We start from the raw sequence: 22,744 nt of genomic DNA on the forward strand, positions 1-22,744 counted from the left end.
GCAAGGGCTGGGGCTGGAGTTGCTGCTGCTGTCGCTACTGTTGCCTGGACTCAGTTGCCATTGCGGTGGATCCAGGGCTAGCAGTACAGGATTTGGAAGGTGGCATGGTCCAGGGGTGAGTGGCAATGTGGGCTGGGGCCAGGGATGGAGCTGCTTTGCGAACTGTGCCCTGGGCCAGAGCTGGAGCTAGAGCAGGGGTAGGCAACTCCCTGCACAAGTACCAGAGTGTGGAACATGAAGGCATTTTGCTTGGCACATGTGCCTCGGGGCAGATGGTAGGGAAGGGTCCAGGGCAGTGCTGCCACAACAAGGACTGGGCCCCTTGCACCTCCCTTGCCACCCACCCTAGCACACCAACATCTTACAAGTCAAGGTTACAGGTGTTTTTGGCACTCTTCCCCAAAATGTTGCTTACCTCTAAGCTAGAGCCACCTCACAGACAACGTAAGCAGCAGGGAGGGTGGAGATCAGGAACCAGGAAGGGGTAAGTGGCAGGGAAAACAGGCCCTAGGGAATGAGATGGTGAGATGGACTGGCAGGAAGGAAGATGCAGGGGTCAGGCTACTTGCCTGGCACCTCGAAGTTGCCCCTTCAGCTTCTGCTTCCTGACCCAGCCTCTGAAGCAGGGCAGATCAGCATCTCCTGCGAAGACAAGGCAGCCTGTGGCTGGGGCACTTGGGCCCAGGGACCCTGCATGGCCCAGGAGCACTGGCCCATAGCTGTGATGGGGGTGGTAAGGACAGCTCAGGTAGTCCTCAGCCACTCAGAAGTTGGGCCACCGTAGTCTAACTCTAGATTGGATACAGAGAGGGGATCAGCTCTGGTGGTGTTAAATATTTTTCACAAGTTTGTTTTCATATATTAAATACACAGGGTCTTAGGATTTTATTGTAACAATCCACAGTGTACTGTTGAATAGTAAGATCATTCATTTAAGTGCGTATGGTTTTGAGAGGCAGAGAATTTACCCTTTAATCTAGTATGTGTCATTCAAATGAACCCAGTAGCACCAAAAACTGCACATGGTTAAGAGTGATGTATACAGCTCTAATGTAACTGTTTCCCTGCAGTTTAACCAGGATTTAATTTGAAGAAGATCACTGGTGTTTGAGCATGACTGCAGAACATCAGCATTGTGTTTAACAGTACACTGAGACCTTGTCTCTGCCATAACTGGGGGGAGTGGGGTGTAGTGTGTGTTAGAAATGCATCCTCTCCCCAGTTCTTCTAGATTAAGAGAGGATTTCTCAAGTTATGAAATGCAGCTTTCTAAGGATGGGAACCAAAGGACAGTTCATGACGATGGAAAGTTGCTATAAATAACTTGCTGTGTTAACATAAATTCTTTCACTAAATAAAACTTACAAACAGGGTCTTGTTCTAAGTCTACAAAATGCTTAGTATGTCCTTGTCATTTAGCACGTGACTGGATGTCAGCAGTCCCTCCTTCTCCCTTTTCTCAAAAGGAGAGGTGAGGGTGAACGTATAATGAAAGCTAACAAATTGTTGTAATCATGTAGTCTGTCTCTGTAAATAGCTGTACTGTGGTTTTCAGTTAGGTTTTTGGATGTTAGATTTTCAAATCTGACAAGCAATGCAAAAACTTGCTGAAGTCCATGTTAGCTGAGATTTAAATTTAAATAATGTAGTCTGCCACTCATTTCTCTGTAAATGCTTCCAATTAGTCTTGCTCAGAAACGAACAACTTGAACCTTGAAAGAATTGCTGTGCTTTTAAGAAGCCCATAAATGATGTGTTGTGAATTGTAAAGTAAAAAGAATCTTGCCCAGGAGAAAAATGCATTTGCTAAGGCAATGGGAGCTCCACAAAACATGAACTTTTCTGGCTGCATGACTTTTTTCTTCTTAGTCTGAATGATTACAACTTTTCTTTCCCCCTGCCCTGGCAACTGCTAGACTGGAAACTGCCTGGTGCCAATTCAAGCATTAAGGAAACTCATCCAGAAACTAAGTTTCAGATTCTACTTGAACAACCTTATCTCCTGCATTGAACAATCTGATGCATGGGCTCTTGCGGGAAATGTACATGCATGTGCACACGTGCACAGGCACGCACATATGCAGTTTCATCATCCATAAAAGAATTTTTAGCAGCTCTCTCTTTTCCCTACTCCTTTCCCTCCCTTGCTTCCTCCTCCCTGCTGCCCCCAAATCAAATGGTAAGTATTTGGCTATGGAAACTGGTGACAGGTAATAGAGGCACCCTCTTTCACCCACGCAGTGATTCTTTTTATTATTGTTATTGTTATTTTTAATGTCAAATAGGCTAACCTGACCCTGTCCTTCCCTTCTTGGACTTGCATTGTACCTACAGTACTGCAGGAAGTCTTGTCAGCTATGCATCTATGTAGATGGTTTGGGAGCTGAAATGGAACAAGTCATGAATGGGAATATGAGGGAACATGGGGAAACAGAGCTCTTCAGATGAGTTGACTTTCCTCTATCTCTAATGATCCCTCGTGTGAAGGAAGGAGTATGTTATTTTTACAGTTCAGCCTGCCCTTAAGGGCTGTTCTTTTGAGTTGGCTGGCCTGCTACAGAGCCAGCACTTGGGGCCTTGTGGGACTTCTACAATGCTGAAGCTGCAAGCATTTGTGTGCTAGATGAGGCTCCAAATGTAAAAGAAATAGACTTTTACTACTTCACAATGGTTTTCTGATTTTAAAAGGTAATGATAGCTTTAAAATTTCAGATAGCTTTCACTGCAAAGCTGACTATTGAATGTGCACTCCAGTAATATCCTTTGTAACTGCCCACAACCCATGCAAGCACTTTAAGGGAGGGTTTTGGCTTTTCTGTTAACTGTTAAAAATATATATATATATTCTTGCTGCTTTATGACCCTGGGTAGCCTGTTCCTGTTTATTGATAGAACTCCTTCTGTGTACGCACTTCTACGCACTGTACTGAGAAACTGTACAAATCATAGATTTTCAAACTCCATAATAAAATGCCCTCATTGCTACAAACTGCACATGTTCCCTGCGTGTTCTGAATGCTTCTTCTCAAATGCCTTCTGCTTCTGGTAGCCCACGTTCTGCAGCTGGAATTCCTGCTCAGTGTACTCCATGAATGGTGTGTGTTGTATTTCAAAGGAGCTGAGTGTACTGGATTCTAGGTCAAAATCAAATGTGACATTTCGTAACTGTGCAAGTCCCAGGCTAGTTATTTTCACCACTACAGTGGGGACTTATGAACATTTTTATGTGTATTGTTTTTGCCTTACCTTACAATGTAAATCATGGGCAATGCATTACGAGTTTTTTGGCTTTGTTTGTTTTACTTTGCTTCTAAAATGATGGCTTTAATCAAGCCCACTAAACCTGAAAAAATGAGACATGGTGAAACTACTAGGTATTCTGGGCCATTTCTGTAATTAAGTATACCAAACAGGTTTACTACTTATACAGTAAAATGTTGTTGTGGAGTCTTTAAGTGTTCCAATTATCAGCATGTATTTTCTGCACCTGCCTCCCCCTTTCTTTTTAAATGGGGGCAAAATAGTTGCTCCCTCATCTTGATAGATTGTGCCTTTAATTTTTTTCTAGTAGAGGTTCTGCTTCACTGCTGACACCTATGATGAGAGTACTCCTATTTTGGTGCCTTCAGCATTTTAGTCAGAGTGCCTACTAGGGCCTTTGCAGACTTTACATTTATTGCACGATTAATGTGTAAATCACATGATAAATTGTAAAACCAGCCACAAAGATATTCCATATTTGATGTGGCTCGTTTGTATCATGCTTTTATTTGAACATGCAATGAAGGACGGCATAGTACACCTTTTAAACTCATTGACATATGGGACCCACTGACTTCCCATGCATTGGGACCTTTAAAGCCATGCTGGGCAGCCCTGCATTGGGGTCTGGTCCCTGATATCAGGTGCATCACGTGGCTTTAAATATCCAGGTGTGCAATGGGATCTGAGGAATTTTATCCCAGATCCCAAAACCCAGCATGAGGGAACTTATTCAGCTGCTGGCCCCGAGCACAGGCCAAGTGGTGGCTGCAGCCAGGCTGGACAGACCCCCTGCAGTGCCAGTGGCTGAGTAAGCTGCTGGAAGGGAGCTAGTCCCAAGGACAGAGAGGCTGCTGGCACCACAGTGGGGTCAGCCTAGCCTGGCTGCTGCTGCTCTGTACTCAGGGCCAGCCCCCTCCCAGCAGGAGGGGGCTTATTCAGTTGCTGGCCTCCAAGCACAGAGTGGTGGCAGCCAGGCCTGGCAGACTCCAGGTGCCAGCGGTTGAGTAAGCCCCCTCCTGCTGGAATATGGCTTGCCCCGAGCACAGAAAGGCTGCTGGCATTGCAGCAGCGTCTGCCTGGCCCAACAGCAGCCACCACTTGGGCCATGCCGGGAGGGAGTTGGCCCTGAGTACAGAATGGCAGTGGCAGCCAGGCTGGGCTGATCCCACTGTGGTGCCAGCAGCCTCTCTGCGCTCAGGGCCACCCCCTCCCAGCAGAAGGGGACTTATTTGGCTGCTGGCAGTTCAGCAGGGTCTGCCCAGCCCAGCCACAGCCGCCACTTGGCCTGTGCTTAGGGCAAGCAGCTGAATAAGTCTCTTCTGACTGGGAGGGGTTTGCCCGGACCACAGACAGCAGCAGGGGCTGGGCACTGCTTCCACCCAGCAGCTGGAGTGGCAAGTAGCGAGGGACCATGCTGGGCAGCAGCCCAACACGACTTCCCAGAGCACGAGCCCCTTCCTGGTGGGGGCTGCTCTGCAGAGCCAGCAAAGCGCAGCAGTGCTGCAAGGGGCTTTCAGGGCTCTGGCCCGCTTCAGACCCTGATGCTGCTGTGCACAGCCCACCACAGCGCTGCTGGCCCCACAGCATAGCACCCCCACCGGGAAGGGGATAACGCTCCCCCACATTATGACAGGGGCTGCTGCCCCCAACAAGGGCTCTGTCCCCTCCTGCTGCAGCAGCAGGGCGGGGGCACAGCCGGGCAGGGGCCCTGGGGGGGCAGAGAGTGTGGTGGCACGTGCAGACAGACCCAGCTGCCAGTGGGGGTAGAGGGGAAACTAACTCTCCTCCCTGCCCCCCTCTGCCTCAGGAGCCGCAGTGCCTTGCTGCTGCAGTAGTGAGGGGGGAATGCCCAGCAGACCCAGCTCAGGTCCCTGCTGGTGGGATAGAGAGCGGGGAATTAAAGCCCTCCCTGGCCAGACCTTTGCCCCTGCTTGTCCCTGTTCTGGTTGGGGAGCAGAGGGGTGGGGCTAGCTTGGCTGGGCTGGAGCAGAGAGCCCAGCCCAGAGAGAATGCTGGGATGCTGGGGGTCTCTGTTGTAACTTAAACCAGGAAGGGATGTGGGACAGACATTGCATAAGCCAGTTTGAGCCAAATCAGTTAAGTCTGATACTGCATTCAACCAAGTTTATCTCAAACATTCAGCCATTTTGAAACTAGTTTATGTGCACTGAACATCTGGTTTAAACCAGCTTCTGATCACTTAAACCAATGTATGTGTAATGTCTGTCCCTAGCCTTAATGACAGTAGTATCTGCAAAGTGCTGGTTTGTTAACCAGTGTTCCATTGTTACTGTAGTGCTACTGAAATAGGTGGTAACACACCAAAGCAACTCTTTCCTCCTCCAGCATCTTGTAGCCTTTCCGCCAGGCTCTATCCTTTTTTCATCTCTCTCTGGCTAGTCTCACCCACAAAAACAAATTCAACTACTGTCTCTGTGCTGCTGCTTTTGTCTCTACAGTTGATCCATGAAACCATCCACCATCACCAACTTGTTTTGGAGTTTAACAAGAATCTTTAGGATATTTTTGGAACAACATGGGAATCTCCATAAATATCTACAAAGTCAATTCATTTGTTTCCTTCAAAGGTCCCATTTTAAAGCTCCTTTTCCCATGATGCCTACAAAAAAACCTTAATAATGGTTTGTCTGCTGGCAGGCTGAAACCACGGCCTTCCATGTTGACCATGATTGCTTGCTTCCTTGTACTCTCCTAATCTGTCTGCATCTCTCTGTTGCAGAGGTAAGCTCCTTGGGGAAGGGGCTGCTTATTTTGTTGTGTGTTTTGTACAGCAGCTAGGACAATGGGGATTTGAACTATGACCAGCATGTGTAGGCTAGTGTGTAGTACTGTACATTATAGCTCATATTGCAATACCAGTAATGAATTTTTTTAAGAAACAAAGTCTAAATTAAGACGCAGCCTTGTTCTGCCAGTCAAGATCTAAAAGTAATAAAATAATGTTAAACTGGAAAACAAAGATACTGCTGTAACATGCACAAAACAGTAGACTAGATTCTGCTCTGAGGTGCAATAGGGGTCTTGGAAACCATATCTTTTATGTAGTACCTTATTTTGAATGCAGGGTTGTGGAATAAATTGGATTACAAAAGGAGAGGGAGAATCTGGATTTTTTCCTTTGTAATTTTAAGGCAGATTAATAGGCAAACAGCTATATTCAGTATGAAAGTTTTGAACCTGTAGAATTTTGCGGGTCAGCTACCAACCAAGCTAATGTCTATCAGCATCCCTAGCAAGGTGATCTCAGCATCCAGGGGTTTATATTGCAGATAATCCTAGTATTGTGGAATATTACTTCCATTGCTCTGGTACATAGCAGTCTACTACTTAGACAGGAACAGCTGTGGAAGAATAAATAAAAACTGGAAAAATAAATAAAAGCCTTATCCTGAATTCTGTTCTAAAGCATTATGTCATAGCAGAATCTTTTTTTTCTTGGACTTTGAGTGTGTTGCCTGGAGAATTTAATTTCCTGTTTTTCATTATGCTTTACTCTTTTTCTTTTGCAAGCTGCTGGATAGGGTTTGTGTGTGTTGTTTTGGTGTGTTAGAATGCAAACTGTCAAAATACTACAACTTATTTTTTCTAAAACAGAACTTGTCAACTTGAAATCCACTGAAATTTCAAAAGAAAGAAAATTGAAATTTAAAGTAGCTTTTCAGGACTGCATCTATCCCTGGTTTTCTTCTCCCTCAACGCTCTTATAGTCATTTTCTAGATAAAAACAGTTTGTCCCTTGTCTTTGCTGTATACCAAGCAAGATAATGTCTAATGCACAGAATAAAACTGAAAAATAAGATTTATAATCGTTTAGTTATGTGTATTTGTAAATCTAAAATGACTAAGGTAACAATTTATAACACTAACTGTTAAATAAATCTAGATAAGTGTTCTTTAGTGATCTTTAAATAGTAACAAGCTTGAGTTCCAGATTGCAGTGACACCACTGCAAATGTCATGCTTGCTTTTTTGTGATGTTTAAATGTATTCATTTATGTAATCTTCACTGGTTTTTGAGAAGTGAAGTTCCACCGCTTCATTTTGCCTCCCTTTTTTCCTACATTGCTAGTTCTTAAAAGACTAAATCAAATGTGATGCATTACATTTAAGTGAAAACAGCTGAGTGGTCTTTCTAACTTGTTTCTAGTGTATTATTTATGTGCCTTAACCATTTTGCTGTTGTCTATGGAAGTTTTATTTATTCTTTCACTGACAGTCTTCTGCTGGGCGGAGTTTGTTCAGCACAGAAATGGACTTAGAAATTTTACAGCATAAAATTACAGGAAAGGCCTGGTGGTGACACATTGTGACTAAGTGACCATGATTACCAGGGGAAAAAGCCCCTCCCATTTCCCTTCCACCAGCATTTATAGGAAAAGCTTTTCAGGAAATGTTACCCTGATTTTTTGTCACAGTTCCAGATAATTCATGAATGACAGGACTAAAGAGAACTTTTACACTTGTTGTGTAATACTGGTATTACAGCAGAGGAAGACAATTGTCTGGTATGTTTGAGCAGGGAACGAGGAGCTAAGCTTCCTGGATTCTGATTCCAGTTCTTCCACTGTCTTGCTCTGTGACTTCAGGCAAGTCACTTAAGTACTTTGCCTTACTTTACCAAACTAGAACTGATGCTATAGCCTACTTCTCTCTGATTGCATGCAGACTAATAGTTTGTGAAGTGCTTTGAGAGTCTAGATGGAAAGATGAGATTTTTTTTGATCCGTATGCATAAAATAAATCAAATGTACACGTTGATTACTTAGTAAATACTACAAATTGAACTAACTGCATGCATGTATGCATGTCTTCCCCCCCCACCAGAAACTTTTAGTAATATCCAAGTGTCTCGTCTTTCACCCCAAATTAGCTCAAGAATATAGGAGGAAATGCATAATTGGGCTTCTGTCCTGTTAATAAGGGATTCCATACATGCATTTTTTGTTGAAGGATCAAGGCCTCAAACTGTCTCTTGTTAAAGGCAGAAGTTGTCTCCTACTCTTCACATTTTTTTTTATCGTGCTTTGCCTAATGGGAATGAATGAGGACTGTAGGAGTTACTGTAGTACAAATGATGAATGGCCATGTTAGTAGCACTGTTCATCTTCCTTGCATAACATCCCCAATAAAAAGCTTTTATTCAAAAAGAAAGAAAGCAAAAGAAAAAGTTTTGCACTCTTTGTATCGCAGCCCTAAATCGGAATGTTTTTTTCAGGGTTTGTTTGTTTTTTTTTCAGTAAAAACAATTTCCGCCTTTTTTTTTAGATTGGTCTTGTTTGTGACATGTTTTGAGATATGTTGTTTTGTTAAATTATTCTGTCTTACTCATATTAGGATTGCCTCTGTCTTGAAGGAATATACAGGAGAAGAGTGAAAAAAAAAAAAAAAAAAAAAAAGAAAAAATTGAATGCTAGTTCCACAATAGCTAAACTGAGAAGTGATTTGCAAAATAAGGGCAAGTTATCAACATTTTACTTAATAATGTGGAGGACTGGGTAGGCACCCGGCTGGGGTCTTATGACCCCTCCCACCCCCAGTGCTCATTCCTGCCCATGGCAGGGGGTCGGACTCGATGATCTGTCTAGGTCCTTTCCGACTCATTGATTCTGTGTGATGAGTGTTTTTGTTTTTTATCTTCTTTTCCCCTGCTACTTTTTTAAAATATCTATTTATGCAAACCTAAACTCAAGTGCTTAATTTTAAGCGTGTGAGCAAATATTTTGAATGATCACGGCCTAATGAATGTATCACTGTCTACATCTAACGTACGTGCACTAATGGCTGGTAGCAGGTTTTTGTTTTCAATGAGCATCAGCAATGTCCCAACAATGTATTCGGTGACCTGTTTTCAGAACTGTGGACCCTATTCATAACACATTTTGTTTTGGGTTTTTGTTTTGTCTTTGGGGGGGCAGTTGACTAGTACTTTCATTTTCGCATTATACAGATGTAAATACGCTCTCCATCATTCATACAACCCTTTTTCTATTGTTTGAGGGGTGTATAGTGTTTTATGAGAAGTCTGTAACTCAACGCAATAACAGTGGAAATTACATGGGATGTTCTCAGTGTAAATGTACACACGTGTGCGCATACTCTTACTCAGTATCGAACAGTCTGATAGCATTTTCTATAATCTGTTTAAACCTCTTGATCACCTAAGGTCATCTGCCAAGACAGATTTTAATAGCCTGACTCATGTGTGTCGTACACACTTTATCTTTTAAAATGGCTTTTAAAACACATGCTCTTCCTCTTCAAAGCAGGGATGCGCGTATACCAGAGGGATTTGAACTTCATGGAATCTTTTTCAGCCCAACTTTAAGAGGCATAAGCAAGGAATAGGTTGTGATTGCAGCTATTACTCTTTCCACAAAAATGGAGCCGATCTCTTCCTCCTCCTTCCCAGTGAGGTATTCCAATCCATTTGTTTGTTTTTGGTTTTGTCTTCTAGCATTTTTTTTTGTGCCTTCCCACATTTGTATTCATTTCAGCCTTCTCTGCTGTGTATCCACAAACACATGCACACCACCACCTAGAGCTGCAGTTCTCAAACTGTGGTCCCCAGGGAGTTGGCAGTTACACAGTGCCAATTTCTTCACGCTGCCAGCTGCTTCTGCAGGTGTCCAGGCTCTCAACTGCAAAGTGAATCAATGACAGTAAAAGCAGCTGAACCCAAGAAGGCTCCATCTTAGCTTGAGCCACATAGGGGGGAGGAACTGGTGTTAAGGCTAGGAACCAATAAATAGTTGGACCAGTATCCTCCTTAGCAGAGCAGTGGTGCTGCAGAGATACCTGTGGAGGAGAGAAGCGTGCACAGAGGAAGAAAAGAGTTCTGGGGACGAAGGAGGCAGGCTGGAGAACAGGGGAGTGCAGGATGTTATAGGGACCAGATAACAAAGAAACATGTGCTGCAGATTACTTAATCTCTCACATCCAAGATATTCATTTAAAAGGAAAAAGAAACAGTGTGATTTACACTCTTTGCATGATGAATCGGTACATGAAACCCAGGCAAAAATAGCTCAGTACTTTCTTGAATCATTTTTTCCCCCCTGGTAAGCACTTGCTGTCTCTGCGAGAATGATGCTGCAAGTGGGTCTCCACGACTACAAACCAGGAGGTCAGATATGTTGAGACATAGCTTTTAGCACTTGGGGGAGAGCTCCTTCAAAGTTGGAGTACTCTGGTAGTAACGTTGAAGATAAATCTCAAAACTAACATGTAATTTCCCTTGCTTTCCATTTTCTTAGCAGCACAGTAGAGAACAATCACATTCCCAGTGCCTTGTGGTTTGGGGGGTGCTTCTAAGTGGCTATTGTCTGAATGGTGCAGGATCGCTGGGAGGAAGAATGGTTCTTGTACCACTGTACCAACAGTCCTTCCTTTCTTTTTGGCATTCACACCTGTGAAAAAGTCTGTAACATCCCGTCCTGATGGCTTCACCCATAGATGTATTTTCTTGCTAGCAATGTTCCATGTATTGTCAGTTGCAGCAGCCAAGGGGGTCAGTTCTCCTTGGAGCTCCCTGTTTGCTGCCTCTCTGTTCCCCCTCCCGATGACTGGGCTTTTTCATATTATGTGCTGGCCATCTGGATCCCTCATTTATTAAAGAATGGCTTCAGGCTAACAGGGATGCCTCTGTTTCTCTGTGTAAGAGCAAGTCTCTAAAAGTTTCCTTGATTTTTTATTTTTTTGATAATGTTTTGTTGGAAACCTTTCAGATGTTCACAGGATAAGGAGCCTTTATGTATAGCTTGGCTTCGCAAAACATAAGCTATATACTTTCTTTGTGAACTGGATAAGTTTACACTGTTTTCTATGATCAATTTTGATTGTTTTCAGAAACCCGTTGTAATGTTTTTAATAGGTTTAAAAATACAAAGTGGAGGAGGGATTGTCAGAAAAGCACTAACCTCAGAAAACCCCTGAATATTTAATAAAAATGAACATGCTGTGCAGAGGTCCCTGCTCTGATCACATCCTAGTGATGTCAGTGGCTGAAGGATTGGAGCAAAACTGTACTGAAACCCAACAGCAGTAGTCAACTGAAAAGTGTATAATACCTGCTAGAAAAAAATTGATCCAGAAGCTCTTCATTTCAAGTACATTTAAGATTATACAGTGGCCTGAACCTAAACTACGTTTAAAAACTTATGATAGTTAGACCATTGTTTAGTATGGTAGTTAACACTTTTTTGTATGCTGTAGCTGATAATATTGAGGTAGAACCTTCATCCACTATAGGTTTCCAGTTTTCAAGTGGCGAAGAAGGGTTTACAAAGCTAAAAAAGTAAGAGTTGAGTGCAAAGTTCCTTTTTATTATTTATTTTTATGGTGTATGGTTGTGGTTTGGGTGGTTTCTTGGATTCTTGTATAGGTTCAGACATGAAACTTGTTGTAGAACTCAGATCTTCATTCCAGTCAGTAGCTGTAATAAGACCCCCATTCTTCTCTAGAAGATGAGGAAAGAGATTCCTGTGCTTAAGTATTTTATTTTTTGCATCCAGTGTTTTCCCATTGTCAGAAACTATGTTGGCATTTTGGCTTACCTAACAACTGGTGTTGGCTCTTCTCCACTAAAAGACTGATGTTCACAAAAACAAACAAAAATGTCTATCCTATGTATATTTATTTTCTTCACTTTTTTATTTTTGAGTAATTTAAGGCTTGTTTACTGCAGGCTTCATCCACAATTCCTTGAAGTTGATGAAACCCTTTCCATGGATTGTTGGATCATACACCAGAAAGATGTCTGATCTTAATGTCAGTGAGCCTTCTTCGCCCACTGTTAATATTGAAGTAATTTTGATTTCTAATATAGATCTTGTATAGCTAGGGACTTACTGATTTTTGTGGCAGCTGCCCGGCAATTTCACAGTCCAAGCACAGTGCCCAGAGCCATTTCCATCCAAGTGCAGTGCCTCTCCACCATGCCTCTAGCCAAGGAGCCCTGGAAGTCCCATCTTTCCCTGAAGAGTGCCAAATGGCCCCAGACCAGTGGTTACTAGCACATCAGTTAATGGTGCCCATGAGCTTAATCCCCTGATTGGCTTGCAGAAGTCATTAACAGTGTCCTAAACTACTTAATATGTCAATTAATGGCTTCCATGGACTTATTCGGGATTAAAGCCATGGAAGCCATTAATTGACACATTATTATTATGCAGTCTAAACACTTTATTAAATAATGCCATCTAAGTACTTGGTCAAAGTCTAAACTGAAATATCTTATGAAAATAAAGCTATACTATGTGCCAACATGAATTGTAAGTAATATCAACTATATACAGTTTATTAAAGGACATTATAAAAAGGAGTTTACTGAAATTGACTGCTAACCTTCCTTAAGACAGGCAGTTCATGCCATGTATTAAATGGTAGAGACATTCTCTGTGTCTGTGGGGTGAACACTTGTCCAAACACTGAGATGGCATGCTCAGTATCCCCTGAGGTTCACCAAGTGAGGCAGGGTGTGGAAACCGGCCACAGACAGAGTTCCAGAATACAGGCATGGACCCGGGCATCTAGCACTCTGACAAAGGTTGATGTAAGCAGTACATTCGTTGTTATGCTCTTTCCCTCATTCCAGGATTGCTTTTAGTAGCTGAGGGTCAAAACTCAGCAAAGACACCTGGTTGGGGTCCAAAATGCGAACAGTACGAAGGAAGAGGGCAGCTGGCTGTCTGAACCACGATGGCAGATAGGTCATTCCTATAGAAGTGGTTCAGCCTCACTGCTATTGCCTGGGACAGGCCTTCTGCACTTGTTTTCACAAGGGCAGCTTGACAGTTCTTACAATGCCCTGTCTTTGACCCAGCTTATCAAATCCATCACCTTGTTGTGTGCGTGGTGGATCACAGCTGTGCTGGCCTTCAAACCACATCAGGAGTTCCGTGAACCTCCATCACTTAATCTTGAATGTTGCTTCACCCTAAGAGATAACAAAGCTTGAGCATGCATTGTGTACAGGGGGTGATTGCCAGCTCCTCACTCGCTCACAAACTGCTGGTAGTGCTGCATGTGCATGGCATGGTAACAAACCATGTGGGACCAGGAATTCTACCATATGAGCAGCGTATGCATATGGCAGCAGCACAGTACAATGTGAGTGTTCAGTTTGGTGACTGACTCCTTGTACTGGACCTTATGACCTAGACAGTGCTTGAATGCTTTCTCGAAAGCAGACACCAGGCTACCCACCTCGGGGGACTGCATGTGCTAGATGTCACCTTCTAGGGACAGAATGTGTGCATTGCAGATGATATGAACAGATTTGGGCAGTATTCCTTGGAGCACATCGGAGAAAGCCTTGCACATGTCAAACAGGAATGCTGAAATCTTGTTAAAGTTGACACCATAGCTGACAATTACCTTTTATGATTGGTTTGGGTACAGTAAAAAATTGACATATGTGAGGTGGACTGACCCAATTTGAAAAACAAGCATGTCCCAGTTGATCCAGCTGTCCGGTACAAATAAAATGTACAGCACGTAGTTGTTCTTAGGGTCAGTGGCTTCGTCAGCCACAGTGGAAAAGGAATGAGGCAGTCTTCATGGACTGTATATGTGAAGCAGTTGCTGCAGGGAGATGATCCTGGCGCAGTTTGTTGGCACATGGAAAACTGCCAGCATTTGGCACATTTTGTTTTAGGTAGTCCCTTAACTTCAGGTGATCAAATTTCTCCAGCAGGATATTCACTGCAGTGAAAGCCTCTGCAAGGGAAAATGCTGCCCCTTGACTTGCCAAGCTGCTTTCTGTGGCCCTTTTAAATGGGGAGGACACAGTCACTTGCTTCTTGCTCTGACCTTCAGACTCTGCAGCAGCCTTCTTCTTTGCATTCCTTGGACTCCAAGTGACAATCGATGGATGTGCCCAGGAAAACTAGCAGAATTACATTGCAGGAGGTACAGAACAGTCCACCTCTGTCTGCATGCAAGGTCTCTGCAGGATACTGTCTTGTATGGTCCACTGTTGAAATGTATTTGGTGACCTTGGAAGACTTCTTTGTGTTCATCTCTTCTCTTTCTTAGGCTGGAGTGAGCATGCATGCTGCAGGAACATGCCTGTGGGTGCTTTAAAAGCCAGCATCAAAACCCTCCCATCTTCCCTGACTGGCTCCTGGACTGATCCTACATTGGGGGTTCCGCCTTCAATCTGCTCCTTCTCCTTCCCCCTCTGCTTCAGGATGCCAGGGCTTCTCGCCCTTTTCTGTTAAAATCTCGAATTCTGTTGGTCCCTACATATACTTGGCTGAAATTGAGGGACAAATAATGATGATTCCCATGAAACAGGAATTGTATGAAATAGCACAGGGTAATATGTAGTTGGTGTAGCCATCACCAAATTCTGTATTTGTATAAAACAAGTTAGCATCCATCTGAAATGTGACATTTATACCAGATTCACATATGTCACAAGCAAAACAGGTTGGAAATTTTATTTTAGCGAATTTTCTTTGTTTTTGCAAAGAATACTGATTTTTGTTAAGACCAAAGCTATTCATCAAAAGGGTTGGTTTTGATACTGTTCTGTCCTTTAGTGTTGAGAATTTGAAAATTGTTGAAATGAAGTTTGGGGCTTATGGTGTGAAGATATGTTTTACTTTATATAATTTAATTTCTAAAAAGTTAGAAGAATGAAATTGAATGTTTTGAAATGTCTGTATTTTGGTTATTCTGAACCAACCAAAAGATTTTCTTTGGTACCTTTTTTTCATTGCAATTTGGGGGAATTAAAAAAAAAAACAAATCTTTCATTCTTTACATACCTCTGATTTGAAAACAGAATCCTGGATCTTAAGCTGTTCTTGCATAAGTTCTACCCCTAGCCAGCCCCTTGAGGCTAAGGCTAAAAGCATTTGTTTGAGAAGATTTTCAGCAAAAAGCATCACTTCCCCTGCCCTCTTCCAAATTCCTGTTTCAGTGAAAACCCGAAACCTACATTTTAGATATTCTCTGTTTGAAATTTATTTAGAGTGTTTAGCAAACCCCAGAACTCCTGAAAAAAAATCTTTTGTTCCCTTTTTCTCGTTGAAACTGTTGATGGAAACAAAATATATGATTTAAATAGATCTACCTATAGCACTGTGGGGGGGGAAGGAGGTTGTGTCTCGGTGACAGATCCTGTTTTCAACCGGTTATCATCATCTCTCCCTCCATCTCACAAGATCTGTTTTTCTTAAAGGTGGTAATCAGAAGTTAGAGATGATTTAACAGCTTCCAAAGCCTACTTGTATTTGTCTTTAAACCATTTTTTTTAATGAGTGAAGTAGAGAGAGGAATTATGGAATAGACGTCTGTGCTAACACTACTAACTATACCCTCAAGTAGACTCCAAGCTTAAATTACCAAAAACTAAAACTTTACCAATATCATGTAAGAGTTCTTCTGTTCTCTTAGCCTGCCAGAGGGTTTGAATCTCTGTCTAGCATTCTCTTGCTTTGTATAACAAGAACTGCTACTTTTCCTGTATAAGAAATGCATCTCTTCTCTCCAAACCTCATGTTTCCTCTAACCTAAGAGGCAGGTGTTAATGTTAGTTTCATTTTAGAAGATGGTGCAAACCCCTGTGGTATTATTTCTGGATTTTTAGGATGTGCAAGCTAGAGTAAATTGTTTCACTCTCTTAAGGGCCATTTGGGTAGTGTCAAGTTATCTGAGATTCACCACATATGGCCAAACAGAAGCATGGGTGTGCTTTATGCATGCTCCGGGGTAGAGGGTGGAGGGGTGCTTTAATTAGAGAGGCTCTCAGAGCCATTTTAATTAAAGTGCCCTTAGTGTCGCATGTATTCAACGTCCTGTGCTTCAAAACGTGGTGGTGGGAGGTACTTCAACTAAAGCTCAGGATAGTAATAATGAGCTTTAGTTAAAGTGCCTCTGCTGCCATTTTGAAGCATGGGAACCCTGAATACATATGATGCAAAGTCTGCTGGAGAATGCTACTTAGCATGCGTCAGTGGACTCGATTAATTGAGTCTGCTTCAACATGTGCTGATTAGCAGACGTCCAGCATGTGTATAGGTGCCCCATGTGTCTGATTTGTGTCCCAGCTTCCCTGAACTGTGTCCTCACTACCTTTTTTGCTGTATATTTCCCCTGAGACGTTTAAAGTATAAATGCAGTATGTAGTGCTTAAACTTCATTTCAGGATTTAGTGAGAACTCTGAATGTCATAACACACCCCAGGAAGTGATGATGAGTTTCTCTTCCATAGCTGACTAATGATATAAGAGCACATAAGCCAGAAGTGCAAAATTCCGCCTTTGGTTGTTTAACTCATTCACTAAGAAGCTAGTAAAAGTGTCCTGGCTTTAAAAATAGCTGTCTCATACATCTGAATTTGGGATACTTGCTGTTCAAGAACCGGGTTTCTCTTAATTATTCTATCTGAACATGCTACCCAAGTTGTTCAAACACAAAAGTAGACTTCCTTGATTTAATTTTTTTTTTCTTTCTAGCCCAAACTCCTGGCAGATAGAAAAGATGATGTTGATACCAGAGTAAAAAGTCCCTTTCTGAGACTTCCTGCCTTTTTTAACTGTCTTCACAAACTGTGCCTATGTTAAATTAGATCTTGCTTTTTTATTCTTCAATATGGTTAGACAAGTGGTTTTGAACCTGTGGTACACAGTTTCCTGGGGGTCCAAAGACTATGTCTAAGGGGCCCACAAAAGATTACTATATTTAATCAAAACTGTGTAAATATCCACACTTATAATTCAAAAGTTTCCACTCCTCCATTCGAAAATTTGTAGGAGTCTGCAAATGAAAAAGTTTGAAAACCAGTGATCTAGGGTTTATTCACAACCAGCAAGCAAATAAATCACCTCTTTTCCTGATGCTTTATTTTCATGTTCCATAACAAGCGTTGCTGATCTTTTTGAGGGTATACTTTCTACTTTCTGCTAGATATGTGTGCACCGCTGACCTGGGTTCTTAAGCTTCATCCATACTCTGGTTTATAACCCCATGGAATACAACTTCAGGATGAAAAGAGAATTCATTTATCACTTACTTTTACTAATGAGGTTTTCTCTTACTGTATAATCTTCAGTGACTTGGGTGTAGAGGTGATCAGCAGACCTAATCCAAAAAGGTACCCCAGTCAAGGAAACCATCTGCATCTTCTCCTGTCTATAAGTATGCTATGACTTTAGGAAGAAAGCCAGTATAAAGATCTACCAGGTCTGGACTCTGATTACAAAGCTCTTTGTTTAATAATCCCTGAACAAATTTTCTGTGCAATGTTGTAAAATTATTTCGTGATCATTAACTCCATAGATGCCTCTCTCCAGGAAAACCCAGTCCCATACTCAGTCCTAGAAAACTCCATATGTGGGCTGCAAACTCAACATATATTCACTTTTTAAGATCTTTTATAAAGCATTTTCCATATGCTGTGTGTGTTAGATCAGATCCTTCTAACAAAGCAATTGTTTATCAAAATTCACGTAATCAATGTCTTAAAACCACACATACTTACAAGTCCTTCTGCTTAATGAGGGAATCAGGAAGCTTACTTTTCTCCATTTCAGACCCATTCTCATTACTGCAAACCTATTCTAAAGGTCATTGTCTTAGTTCCATGTTCCCCCTGCACCAATTTGACAGAGATAGACGTGTATTTTACTCCACTTCCTGAACAGTTAGGCACTGTTGACACAGCCCTTACTTTTCCCCAGCCTCTAGTTCCTGCCTATATTCTTTCTCTCTCTTCCTTCCCCCTTTCCCCCTTCCCGCCAAGCCTGTGTTCCAACAAAAGTATGGCTTCTCTCCTTCAGCAATTTAAAAAAGTGTTTTAATGTTATTGCTAGTCTGCACTCCAAGAGTCACTCTGTCTAAGGATTTAGCCTGAGGGAGAAATGGGAGTAACAGTCATCTGAAATTTATTTGGTGTCTGTAAAAAAAAAAAATGGCATTTGTCCATTTTACTCTATATATTTTTCAAATTGTCTCTGAAGCATACTGTATGGGATATTATCAGTATCCTGTCTTTACCTTATTAGTTGCATGATATCTCCCATACAAAGACTTATAATGTTCTGGACATATGTATATTTTTTTCCTTTCTTTTATGTGAGTTTCAAAATAAGAACGGGAAACAGTTTCTGCAGTTCATCATTTTCTTTGGTGACAAAAAGAGACCATCAGGCTGACTAGTTCTTTAGAGTGGGGTTTAAAATAATTGCATGGCTCCTGGTACTTGTTGTATATTTTTTACCCAAGTGAAAATTGAGTAACCAGCATAACACTGCAAGTGATGTGTCTGAGCAGGTCTGAAGAAATCCTGGACTTGTTTTACCATTTTGCATGAGAAGTTGATTTATTTCAATAATGAGTTATGAAGGATCAAATCTAATTATCTTTTTCCTAAAAGTGTAAGGAGAAAGGGGAAGATTGATGGGTGCAAGTAGAAAAAGTACTGGGATACAATTTGTATTATTCTAACTAGTTCTTATTTTTTCTTTGCAGGGCCTGTTCTATAGCTGTTTCTGAAGAAATGTGGTGAACATTAAACTTACAGTAGTCAGGGGGGAACATTTTGGTAAGTGCTGCCTTTATTTCTCTCCACAATCATCGCTGTGACAAAAGAGCAATGTTTCAACCACTTCTTTTCAGTTTGAATTGCATTTAGCTTGAGGAAAATACACTTTCACAAAGGCACAGTCAATAACATTAAATTATGTTTTTTTCCCTCTACTTGTTTCAGTATGGAGACTTTCTTTCAGGGGATGAGGAGAAGATAAAAGAAAACATGCTGGGCCTTATGGCAAGGATAGCTATGGCACTTGATAGTTTAATTTGCTCAATGGCTTCTGCTTATTATGTTGTAGCTGTTCTGTAGTACTCAAGCTGCCAAGGTAAAACCAAGAGCAAAGAGGATTACAAGAACCTGGCTTTTAAAAAATGCATGATAATAAGGGAGAAAATTAGTACTAAATTCAAGCAGAGATAGCATATTACTTCTGAAAGCCAATCTTTGCAGTCATTATTCTTTCATGTTCTTTTAAATAATCTATATCTAAAACGTCTGCCTTGAATTTTTACTTCTTCTAGCCACAGATGTTGCTTTTTTAATACTTACCCTGTTATATAGATTCTATGTTCAGGCCTTACAGGTTTCCCCAGCCATGGGACACTGTTGTATAACAGTCTTGCTTGGAGACGGAGTGGATGAGATTTGAAAGCTGGGAAGCAAAATGTCAGTATGCTATATTGTGGCCTATGCTCAACAAAAAGAAGGGACAGAAGTAATGTAATAGAGGTCTAGGCGGACTTGTAAATAAGTCTTTGCAGCTGGAATGATTTTGTGCCAGGCTTTTTACAGGGCAGGGAGGCGTTTGAGGGGACAAGCGTATTCCAATTGGATTTTCCTGGTATATTGTGTGTTGAGAGGGGGAGTTGCACTGATGAGTGGCTTTGAGTGGAAGCTGCTCTTTAAGCTGCAAAGTTCAGGCAGCTCCAGAATACCCAGCCTCTCTGGAGCACAGAAGCAAGGTTTCAGGTCGCCCCCCTGCCCTACACACACAGTTAGGCACTCCCAGTCAGGGTACCACCACACAGATTGAAGTAAAGTGGATGCATCTTCATTGAACTTACTGTTAAGCAGGGGCAGCAGAAAATTGCACTTGGGTTGGGTGCTCACTACTTCACCCTGGTTGCATTTTCATGGTACTACAGGGTGTGTACACATGCGCTTGGAGGTGGGAGGAGGTGTTTTAATTAGACAGGCTCCCGGACAGCCACTCTAATTAAAATACCACAGCATCTCATGTATTCAACGTCCCACATTTCAGCATGGCCATGGGGGCACTTTAACTAAAGCTCGTTCGAGTTTTAGTTAAAGTGCCCCCATCATTATTTTGAAATGCAGGATGTCAAATGCACGTGATGCTGTAGCACACTGAAGCATTCTAATTAGAACACTCCAGCAGACTTAATTAATCTGTGTTCTAATTAGAACATGTTGGAGCACATGTCTAGGCACCCACAATGCTTAAAAGGTGACCGTTCTACTGGGACACCCCTGAACCGGGACAATTGTGAACCAATTTTCAATCAGTGACATTCTTGGAATGATTCAAGTGTTAGGTTTGTCTGCACTCTGATGTGACTTATTTACTTAGGACAGGCTTCTTGGACCATGTCCCACCCTAAGCCAGCAGTTCTCTCTTCCAGAAGTACCTCACAGTGTCTCCTTTCCATCTCTTCCTGCTCCCACTTCTCTGAAGGATTCACCGTTTGGCATCACCCTTCAGTTTGGGACTGACGACCGTTGTTTCATTGATTTGGGCATCTAGATGTGCCTATATTTTAAGAACTGCATTTGGGAGAAGTGCTGATGAATTGGTGCTTGTGTGGCAAAGGAAAGTGACTTTGTGGGAAAGTGAAGAAAAGGAAGAAGATCTGGAAAGAGAGGAAAAGGGGAAAAAAGAAAACATATAGATAACCCAGAAAAGAGAGGTGACAGAAGTGGCAAATATACAAGAAACACTTGGCAAAAGTGTTTCCAGGAGGACTTACTTTGTCACACAGTTGGTTATGTCTCTGCAGAAATCTTTTTCTTTACATTCTGCCTTCCATAAATAGACTGTATGTCTTATTTTGGGTGCATGTGGTATGTGAGAAAACACAGTAAAAGAAATATCACCAGTAGAAACTTTTTAAGTTTCTTTGAATTTGAGAAGTATGAGCAATTGGTCGCTTACTGAGTTCTGGCAAGCCATAGAGGGCCACATGACAGGTAGCCGGGGACAGATAAATATTAATTTTCTAAATTTTTTAGGGGCCCCACAGGCTGGATAGAATGGCCTGGCAGGCCACATCCAGCCCATGGGCTGCATTTTGCCCATTCCTGATGTACCTTGTTTTTTAGACGGCAAAATGTAGAGAGAAGATTTTTCCCAGAGTCGTGGCCTACTGTGACATAGAGTAAGTCCTCCTAGAAACTGAAAGTGTCCAGGAAACGTGGCTTCCCAGGAGACATCCAAGTAGTCTGGGTGAGGCAACAGGAGTTTCCCAGGACAGCAACAAGGCTAGGCCCCAGACCCTTGCAAGGGCAGCAACAGGATTGTTACTTCTTTACTGTAAATAGTGTTTTATGTAAGTTTCTATATATAATAAGTAATGTTTCCACACCACAAGGTTCATGAATGCTACAGTCTCCATGCAGCAGCCCACTTGCCCTAAACCAGATTAACTGCTGCTTCAAGCACAAGCTACAGGGCTCAGCCAATAGCTAGGGCTGTGAGAGGGTTAGCAAAGGACTCTGCCCCATCTGCTTGCTGAGGCTAGGGACAAGAGGCAGCCATCTGGGCAGCCTTTGGAGCATAGTGTCTGCATGCTTCTTTTCCAGTGAAGATAGTTTCATAGTTTCTAGGGTCGGAAGGGACCTGAGCAGATCATCTAGTCCGACCCCCTGCCATGGCAGGAAAGGTGGTCATCCAACCTCCTCTTAAAGACGTGTGCCCCTATTTTGGATGGCTGATTTTGGAGGGAAAGGTGGGCATAGTATGCAAGTAAATGTGGTATTCCCCAAAAAGTCACCTGAAAAAAGATGTTCAGAAGAGGAAATGGGCTTATTCTGGCAAAAGTTATAGGCAACCAGAAACTTAGAGTGAGATGAGCCAGGCAATCTCAGTAGGGAATGCCACCAGCCCTCCATATAGTAAGGTGTGTAACTACTGTTGTGGAGAACACCATAGAAAAGCCTGCAGGGAAAGGTGGTGGAGTCGAAACATTTTGTTCAATGCATGGTTTGGGTGGCATGAGAACACTGTGTATAGATAATAAGGATGATTAATTAGGGGTAGTGAACAGGCTGCCACCTTAAACCCAAGGAGGCAGGTTTTTATAATATATGATAACATGCTGAAGACTATTTGTAGCTACGCAGAAGAGCAGATAAAAGGCAGCTATAAATTTGTCACTTCTTGCCATTTGAGTGCTCCGTTTCATAAATTACATCCTTAGCATAAGTTTAATTTTAGAGGTGTACATTCTTATAATTCACTCAACATGAAGTCTGCTTAACATGAATCATGAATTTTTGACAGATAAATGCAATCATCTTCAGTGGGCTTTTTTTTTAAGATTCTTCTACAGTCCAGTACAACTGACGTTACTGAAACTAGATTAAAGGCAATAAACATTAGTTTGTGATATAGAACACTGTACCAAAAAGGTTTACTTAATTACGGGATTTATTTCAAGAGATTAGTGGTGCCATTTGTGCAACTTATTTTAAGATTCACAAACCTTGCATCTGGCCTAGAAATAACTGCAGTAAGGGCGTGGTATATATGTATGGGCACAAATATTCTTCGCTGCATTACTCGCTAAGTTTAAGCAGGTAAGAAGTTCCCTTGTAGGCAACAGTGCTGTTCACTTACTTAAAGTGAAGAATATGAATAAGTTTTTGTAGGTCAGAGCTATTCTCTCAGCAGGTGTGTCT

General features: G+C 42.1%; 1 protein-coding gene across 2 annotated transcripts in view; it reads left to right on the forward strand.

The window, feature by feature from the left end:
• The window catches only part of FYN (FYN proto-oncogene, Src family tyrosine kinase), a 215,124-nt gene that overhangs the window by 45,671 nt on the left and 146,709 nt on the right, over positions 1–22,744 (forward strand). For both annotated transcript variants that reach the window (XM_019520076.1, XM_019520075.1), the window contains exon 2: positions 18,763–18,835. The gene's annotated coding sequence lies outside the window, so the exon portion shown is untranslated. The remainder of the gene's footprint in view (positions 1–18,762; positions 18,836–22,744) is intronic.

This window comes from Gavialis gangeticus, unplaced genomic scaffold, assembly GCF_001723915.1.
Source record: "Gavialis gangeticus isolate Ggan-Ray unplaced genomic scaffold, GavGan_comp1, whole genome shotgun sequence".
Lineage (NCBI taxonomy): Eukaryota > Metazoa > Chordata > Crocodylia > Gavialidae > Gavialis > Gavialis gangeticus.